This window comes from Berghia stephanieae, chromosome 1 (assembly GCF_034508935.2).
Source record: "Berghia stephanieae isolate SIO BIC M18660-M18661 chromosome 1, UCSD_Bste_1.3, whole genome shotgun sequence".
Classification (NCBI taxonomy): Eukaryota; Metazoa; Mollusca; class Gastropoda; order Nudibranchia; family Aeolidiidae; genus Berghia; species Berghia stephanieae.
The window spans coordinates 20,167,426-20,177,425 of record NC_088360.1 but is presented as its reverse complement, the minus strand read 5'-3'; the positions used below and the strand labels follow the sequence as shown (position 1 = coordinate 20,177,425).

The 10,000-nt window shown below is 33.1% G+C and overlaps 1 protein-coding gene across 13 annotated transcripts in view; it reads right to left on the bottom strand.

Moving 5' to 3' along the window:
• LOC144970112 (spectrin beta chain-like) overlaps positions 1 to 10,000 on the bottom strand; it is a 255,001-nt gene that overhangs the window by 244,475 nt on the left and 526 nt on the right. The gene's annotated exons all lie outside the window — the stretch shown is intronic.

Sequence of the window (10,000 nt, the reverse complement as noted above, 5' to 3'; positions counted from 1 at the left end):
TAATATTATATCATAAAAGGCGGGGTTTAACACCAATATGTAGGAATTGACGTTTCAGGTTTGATTATGATTTGGTCTTACTCTTAGGGGTTGGATTATAGACTGACAGGGAACTGTCAAAACTGCAAGGGGGCGTGGAACCAATGGAATTGTGGGTAAAATTTTGATAGGGATAAAAGAGGATGTTTTGAGGAAAACGGGGGGATTCAACTTGACCATGAGCTGCACACTTTAAACCTTTTGTGCTCACCATCATTTATTTGCTTTTACGGACTTAGAAATATTCCACGTATATTGAAAATGGTTACTTAGGCAAACTGACTTTACATGTGGACTGATTTTACGGATTTGGAATTTATGAAACTGATTGAATTATGACAATGCTATTTGATTTGGATTTGGAATTTATCATGATTTGGATTTTGAATTTATCACAAACAAATAAACTGTAAGAAATGAAACTTGGAATCTGGACTTTTATTTGAATGTTTTGGTGTTGTGCATTCAATTATCATCACCGGCCCTTGAACTCTTTCGTCATTATTAACATCTACAACACAACGCAAAGGATAATACTACCATCTATGAAAAACACCACTATGCGATCATAAGCCATTACATATGTGTGCAACTACCCCACATTATGTATCTAATTTGGTGCCGTGACCAGGATTCTTATATATCTTTTTTTGGAGCCATGGTACCAGGATGTAAAGATGTTATTATTCCGAACCATGGATACACAAGAAATGTGTATTGTTGCGGTGTTGATATCTATTGAAGTTTTTGTGAGACTCGAATTTTGAAGTGAAAATTGTGAACAGATAGGAAAATATTTTAATTTGGAAAAGAAAATGAATATCAATATTGAAGGTGAAGTAGTATAATTTTTTGTAATGAAATGTTGAAAAAAATTATTGAAATTATAGATGATTCCTAAAATTCCGATAAAAGACGGTATTTAAAAAAAAAATTAAACGAAATAATATTGAAATTAAGAACCATAGATGGAACAAGAAAATATATTAAAAACTAAAAGCAATATATTATAGAACGGCAAAATAATAATAATAATAATAATAATAATAATAATAATAATAATAATAATAATAATAATAATAATAATAATAATAATAATAATAATAATAATATCATATTGATGCTATATGTATTTTAAATATTTAAAAAGAGGAGAGGGAGAGATGAAAATAAAAATTGCAGTATTTAAATGAATATTTTAGTGCGTTTTATTTTTCAAAATAAATGAAAATGCGTTTACTTACAATCAAGCGTTTCGGAATAGATCTTCGAATATTAATTTGTACCGTTAATGGCAATGTTTTGTTAATATCAGTAACAAAGATGTGTCGATTTTTATTTCAATTTTTGTATGTTACTGTTGGAATTACATAAACAGTTGGTCCATTATTTAAGGTTGTTACGTTTTATTTTCTGTCAAAATGACTCAAGAAGACGATGGCAATAAAAACACGTAAATTCTAAGTTTTGATAATTGAAAAATGTCTTATGGTATTTATTGTTATATTACAACATCATTGATTATATTTCTCTCCCGTCAATAGGGATGAATTGGTAGGTTGATATTGACTCTTTGAGATTCATGGGTTCATGACAAAGAGCAAAGTTTTATATCTGTTTGTATTCTTGGTAATAAATGTGTGGTTAACGCAGCCAAGTAATCGACAACAGAGCTTATTTAGTTGTGTAATGAGACATGGCGTTATAATAGATTACATAAGACATTTGGATTTTATCACTGGAAATTAAGTTGAAATGATTTATGCGGAATATGAGTCAATCGTTGTTTTGTTTAGTTTTGTTTTGAAACGCGTTTCATCGTGATTTTTAAAAGGAGACATATTCTCATAATAACGGAATAACGGACTTTTGGTTTAAAGTCGGAGAATTAAAAGCAGATAATATAAATACAATGACGGAGTATCAATTATTATGAAAGACTGATGTCTTGTAATGGGAGTTAAAATGTTATTACGGAAGAATAACAAAATATTGAAAATGCATTATGTCATGTGAGCTGATAATATTTGTGACACAAGTGGTTAACTTGTTAAGAATCAGCGAATTATAAGTGACCCATATGGTAAAATGCTGTAAATGCATAGTGGGTAAATAAGCGCAGTGATGTAAGACGCGGTAATTAAAGTGCACACGATTTAAATTACGAGACGCAGGAATGAGGCGTTCGGGAATATTTTATTTTGCTTTTGATTAAAGCGCATGGTTTAACATTATGAAATGATGCAGAAGGCGGATAATTTTTATAAATACGATGCGCGTGGTTAAAGCGCACACAATTATCAATGCTATATTAAGAGGCGCGAGATAACGTCGCAATGAGTTATATGAATATTTTTATAAGCCGAGGGCAAAGGCGCGAAACATTGACTTTTTCTTGACCAGAGTGTATATCGTTTCTGCGAATATTTTGATTATCATATTTTTCTCCTATCGATTTGCTGTTGTAATTGTAATCAATATTTACTGCGTGGTTTGAATTTAACATTTATATCATAAAGTGTGTAACTGAGTTGAAGAAGAAGTTATGTTCAATTGTCAAATCTTAAGTGTGTAATCATTCGGCAATCAGTTGAAATGGTAGGAAGTGCTACGATAACATAAACAAAATCATATTTCATTAAATTAGGGATTTTCTAAGGGAATAATTCGAGTTAATCAAAGGCAGAAGTAGTGTTTGCACTAAAACATGATACAGTCATCACGAAAGAGGACACTTGCAACCATCGGTCATAACGGGAACGCTGATGACAACGACAGAGGCAACTCAAACACAACCACAACATAGGTCGGGAAATGTCCTAATCCCTTTGGTCTATCCACGAATACATTGAAATGGAGTAACAATCTCGACAAAACACTACGCCATTGATACGTCCAGAATCAACACAATCTACAGACTACAAACTACACAACAACCTCAATTACATCGTACCTTTCAACTTATACAAACTTGACAGAATTCATAAAATAATATCTGTATCAACACAGATTTCTTCCATGAACCTTTTTTATATTTACATTATTTACTGAACAATTGGATTACTTGTATTCACTTCTACGACAACAATACCCAACGATGTACGACGTCAATAATTACATAAACGTTCAAGATACGATTGTTTGTACAAAATGATGTCAAATTGTGAACAATATTACTTCCTTCATGTGCAGTGGTGAGCGTATTCAAATTTAAACTTATGTTAATATACAAGTGTGCAGCACCCATATCTACAACTTATAAACATTGAATATTATAATAAAGCCTGCCTTAGTATCATTGTAAAGATAAAGGCTATATATGTATATAAGACAATGCAGGAAAAATTATCGCAAAACGCCACATGAGCAATTTCCTTGGATTCATTATCGTATGATATTCAACAACCTGCGTTCAAATAACGAAAATATTGTTGACCTTATTCGACCCTACTACATAGTCTACTAGACTACGTTATTGTTACATCATCTACCTGGTGTGTGGACTCACATCACCCACCGGTACTCTACAAGATTACATCATCTACCTGGTGTTTGGACTCACGTCACCCACCGGTACTCTACAGATTACATCATCTACCTGGTGTGTACTCACATGCCACCTCATCAAAAACTCGATCAACAAACACAGACAATTACAATACACGACCTCTGTCGACTACTACACACGAACTCTGTGTCAACACATGGCTGAGTTCACAACTTTCTTTTGACTTGCTGGATAAGTTAAACTTCATTTAAATTCAAGATCTCGCACACAGTTAATCTTGAATTTTTACAATTTCATCTACAATGAGATTCAACATATACACAAGACAACCACAAATATCAACGAGGAGAATCGACCCAGATGCCGGAGATGAATGGATTACAGCGACGTCACAAGACCAAGAAACAACCCAACAGGTTAAGCATACGTTTGCTACCTGTAGAGTCTTTTTTCGTCCCAAATTCAAAAGACTCGAACAAATACAACACACTAATTACAAAAGTTGGTCACTTTAGTAACAGCCCACAATCACATACTGTGTTAGATTTTACTTATTTAGTTATTTACACTGTACTAAATATGAATAAGTCGGACAGACTAATGACTGATTATTTACTAAACACTAAATATGTGATGTGAACAAGTCGGACAGACTAATGTCTGATTATTTATTAAACACTAAATATTTGAATGTGAAGACATTATGGTGATAATTCGAAGACATTTACAGAGGAAAAAGTTTTTAATTAATTAACAATAATTAAATTGAATTTATGACACTTGGGCTATTCAGTGACCACAACACACACAACAATGCAACACGTAGACTAGATACAACCACCTCAACTCTTATAGTTGATATATTTTTTTCATTACATGAAAACTCATTCTTAATGGAGACAATGACTTAATTAACAATTACTGACAATTTTTACAGGATGACCATTCTCAAAACGAACGGATTACTGAGAAATGTGACCTCTGATGGATGACCACAAAGAACAATTTGATATCAATGAAGTTGTAAACTACACCCTGATGACTTAAAAAGCTTTAAAATTGAAACATCAACAATGAACAATGAATGATAATAACTTCAACTTGAATTTTAAAATGATGATAATGCTATTATTATGATTTATTTTTAAATATTTTTTATTATTAATTGAAATGTAATCCTTCGTATATGGATCTAGATGTCTATAATACATTATTTGTACCACATATTATAAGTAGGAATTAATGTAATAATGTTGTTTAAATGGAATCATACAATATAAGGGAATATACAAGGTACTGGTTTTGATATGTCAGTAAATGAGTAGACATACATGGAAGCTGAGATTATCACCCATGTCGTGAAGAGTTGAATTTGAGATTGAATAAGACAACGTGAGTATATCACAAATGGAATTTGAACCATCCTTTTTCACGCAATACTATTTATGTGTGATGGGATATGACGAGAATTAAACACTTTTATTGCTATGAAGATGGAATTTAAGGTGAAAAGATATTTTTTCTTTGAACTTTTAATTACTTGATATCTTACTGTCAATGTTGTAATGCCTTAAAAAGTATAATCGATAAATATATAAATGTTTAATCAACTTTCGTGTTGGTAAATTTAAATTTTAATCACTTTAAATGATAGATACCTTACTGTTGATGTTGTAATTTGAAAGAAAAAAAAAATCTATAATCGATATATATATCTATTTAGATGTTGTAATCAAATTTGATGTTTGTGAATTTATCAATGTTGTAATACTATAAAACCTATAATTGATATATATGAATGTTGTAATCAACTTTGGTGTTTTTGAATTTAAAGTTTAAAGTTTTTAAATATTTAACTGGTATAAGTATTATCATTTTAACATTTATTTATTACATTTTAGTTGGACATTACATATATATTTAATCTCTCACTGTAATTTTTTTGAATTGAAATTGTTTTAAAGTCAATTTAAATTCTAAGAAAGGGGCGTATGTAAGAGAGTTAGCTTATAGCAAGTGGGTTTAATGAGTTCACAGTGCTTGTATATCAGTTAAACTTGGTCATTATAGTGAGTAGTCTAGGACAGTTTTACGTTCCAAAGTTAAAGGATTGGTCATTATATTGAGTACTAGAAAATTACTTTCTTTGATCGGTGTTACTTGGTTATTGGGATAATAGCATCAAATTATAGTTGGAATTTATTATTTGGGCGTACAGATTATTTGGGCGTACTGAACTAACGTTTACCAAAAGTAATATTATATCATAAAAGGCGGGGTTTAACACCAATATGTAGGAATTGACGTTTCAGGTTTGATTATGATTTGGTCTTACTCTTAGGGGTTGGATTATAGACTGACAGGGAACTGTCAAAACTGCAAGGGGGCGTGGAACCAATGGAATTGTGGGTAAAATTTTGATAGGGATAAAAGAGGATGTTTTGAGGAAAACGGGGGGATTCAACTTGACCATGAGCTGCACACTTTAAACCTTTTGTGCTCACCATCATTTATTTGCTTTTACGGACTTAGAAATATTCCACGTATATTGAAAATGGTTACTTAGGCAAACTGACTTTACATGTGGACTGATTTTACGGATTTGGAATTTATGAAACTGATTGAATTATGACAATGCTATTTGATTTGGATTTGGAATTTATCATGATTTGGATTTTGAATTTATCACAAACAAATAAACTGTAAGAAATGAAACTTGGAATCTGGACTTTTATTTGAATGTTTTGGTGTTGTGCATTCAATTATCATCACCGGCCCTTGAACTCTTTCGTCATTATTAACATCTACAACACAACGCAAAGGATAATACTACCATCTATGAAAAACACCACTATGCGATCATAAGCCATTACATATGTGTGCAACTACCCCACAAAAGTTCCAAGCCAAGTTTTGTGGAGCAAACAATGGGATAGCGTGGCTCAGTGGTATGGTCTTTGCTTCGTGCCCTTTGTATGTAACCTTGAACGTTTTAACTCGGAATTGATTTAATTACATGAGAAGTAATCACCAAACCAAAAATGGTTGTCTAAAAAATATCAAAGTTGCTGAGTGACGTCAATTTGGTTCATTGCTACAAGTCATAGTCGTTATCCGTTTTCTGCTAATCATCACACGTGACGGTTATTCCATGACTCTCACACCATCATTAGTCACCCAACTTCTGACCATTCAGAAATAGCACATTGTCAATATTATTTGGATCTATTATCAGCAACGACATGATTGGTGTTGAAAACCTTCATTGATTGGATTGGTGGCTCTGATCACAGCCAGTATCCAAACTCTATCAAAACACTTTCTTTCTTTTTTTTCTTTTTTTTTTTTTTGCTCAATTTTGGCCAGAAAACTTGTTTAATTCCATCTACAAACTGGCCCAAAAAAACTTGCCAAAACAATTACCAAAACAATTTGCGATTTGTTGTCAAGTTGGTAGTCATTTATTTTAATATCAAGAGATATGTTAAGTTAAAAAAAAAAGCTTTCTGGTCATTTTTTCTTGAATGTGTTTCGTCAGAGTACGACACGGTGCAGTGTCCGAACTCCATTGAATACTCATCGATAAGCGCGGGATAACGATCAAGCTGAAGCGACAGATGCATGCCATTGATTTCTTATATTTTACAAATAAAGTATATAATGGAAACGAGACGCTTTATACTGCCTTTGAATTGTATTGAGACGATCTGCTATACCACACAGTCTGTCTATACTATAAGGTATTGATTGTAGGATTAATAAATTATGTTCTCACTATTACTATTAAATCTTTCTTTAAAATTGTAAAAAAAAAAAAATTTTTTTTTAAAGAAGAAGAAGACTGCACTCTTTTAACAAAATTGGACGGTATTTATCAAGGATATGTGGGTTATTCCACCATTTGTATTCCTCATCAGTTCATGTTTTCTCGCTTACAATCAAAAGGTCCAAGCCAAGTTTTATTGGGTGAATGATTTCGGTGATTCGTGGTAAATATCTTTACCTTTAATAAGGTATGATCTTTAAATAGAAGATGAAGCATATTTTAAAACGGTGTCCATGTCCAAGTTAATTTGTCTATACCTTTATCATAATACGTGTTCTCAAAATTGACTAATGGGAGCGATCAATATTCATGTTTTCGTTCAACCGAACCATCAATCACGTGATTTGTTGCTGTCCAACGAGTGCATAGTTTTTAATGAATGTAAACACGCTACTTTGTTTTTGAAAGTTGTAAACATACCCATGGATTAAACTGAACAAAATGATCATTGTGGGGTTGGATTTTCGAAAACTGTGAACATGTTTTGTATTTGGTTGTTTTTTTGGTTTTTACATAGGTTATTTTGATCACACTGTGCAATGTGACAATGCCTCGAGCAAACAGAAAATGATATTGATTCTATGAGTTTAGGTAAAATACTCAAATATCCGCCAGCCAAATTAAACATACCAACACACAAAACGTTGTGTAACCTCTAACGCCAATGATTGATATAATTTAGTGAGAACTAATCACTAACAGGCTGTCTAAAAATAATAACAAAGAACTGAGTGGGTTGACCCGTGGCCTTCGTAAAGTTATGGCCTGACACCGATGGCTACGCTGACACTGACCAAAAAATGACGTCAAAATGCCAGTCTTTGGCCACAAAAGAAAACAAATCGTGAGTTGTATTCAATAGTTCAACCAATGAAATAACTTGTCTCCATGAGCTCTACTAAGACAACTCACTAGGCGGTGCAAAAACCAAATAATGACGTCAAACTGCCAGTCCTTTTGGATTTCAGTGTCAGGCTAAAACATAACGACGGCGACGCTGACACTGACCAAAAAATGACGTCAAACTGCCAGTCCTTTTGGATTTTAGTGTCAGGCTATAACATAACGATGGCTATGGTTGACCTCAAACTTCGTTCCTTATAGATAGAATGCGCTTGGCCAAGGAGTTCACAACATTGCCATCCGGAAGTATAACGGACCAACACACAAACTCTGTGTAACCATGAACTTTTATAGTCTGGTTAATACAGTTTAGTGAGAACAACTCACAAACGCGGATGGCAAAAACAATAACAAAGGCCTGAGTGACGTCATCTGCATACTATATAGTATTGCAACACAAAGCTATGGGTAACCTAAACCGTTTGATTTATAGAATTGAGTGAGAAGTTATCATTAAAATGCTGTCTAAAAACAATAACAAAGAGCTGAGTGATGTCACTTTCATTCATCTCAAGCGTACATTGTGGCCACACGGTGTTACTAGATAAGTGATTTTATCCCTAAAAACTATTATTGGCGGAAGTTTCAAAAGTTGTGAGCTCTTTTCATGATATTCTAAACCCTTCTCGAAGCGTGATAAATGACTCGAGCATAACAATCTTAATATGTCGAGATCCAGCCTTTCTTCCATCCCAGCCATTAATCACGTGGTTTGTTGTTTATATTATTGGACCTCTTTTACTGAATAGGAACGTGCTGTTTTATTTATCACGAAAGCACTGACCAATGGGAGCGATCTATATTCATGTTTTCGTCCTGCCAAGTCATCAATCACATGATTTGTTGCTGTCCAACAATTGGATATTTCTTAACAAATGTAAATGCGCTGCTTTGTTTACAAAAGTTATAAACATACACACGTGTCAAACTGAACAAAATGACCAATCGCGATGTTAGATATTTCAAAATCTGTGAGCACTTTTCACTTTGTGGGTCACTTTGAGCACATATTCCAATGTGACCAATGACCTCGAGCACATGGAAATGTAATATAGATCATGCCCATTATACTGCTGAGGCCTGTGAATTATGAGCACGATGTGTCATTTTTATTTTTGAAATACGTCATCGTGTGGTCAAGAAGTAAATTCTATGGGTGGAAAATTACCAGATCGTCCCAACTGGTTGTCATTCTCTTTCACACAAAACACGAAACCTTATAGTCATAGCCATCCTCATTAGACCAAACAGACAAATCCATCGGCCTACCGGTTTGTGAGCATTTTTCACAATGTTTTGACTTAGTGTTGGATGGAATTATATGGTGACAATCAGTGAACAAATGACGAAAAAAATTCGAAGATGTTCAGGATTTAGAAGGCTAAATATTTTGGTCGACAGGAATGAAATGAAGAAAACTGCGCCCTAACCTGTAACCTTGATGGGTAGCCTATATATATATATATATATATATATATATATATATATATATATATCGATGTATCTCTATGATAAATCAATCTTGCTCTTTCCCTCACTTCCCCACACTTTACACAGTCTCCGTGATCATTATCAAAGTGATATTGGAACTGCAATCACTGAGCTGCATATGTCACAATAAGTAACCATAAACCAATTCCGATTATTACCAGCGGTCATTTATCATAACTTTAGGGCTTTTTAACGCATTCCTAAATAAAGGAATTTTTAAAAAAAAACATCTA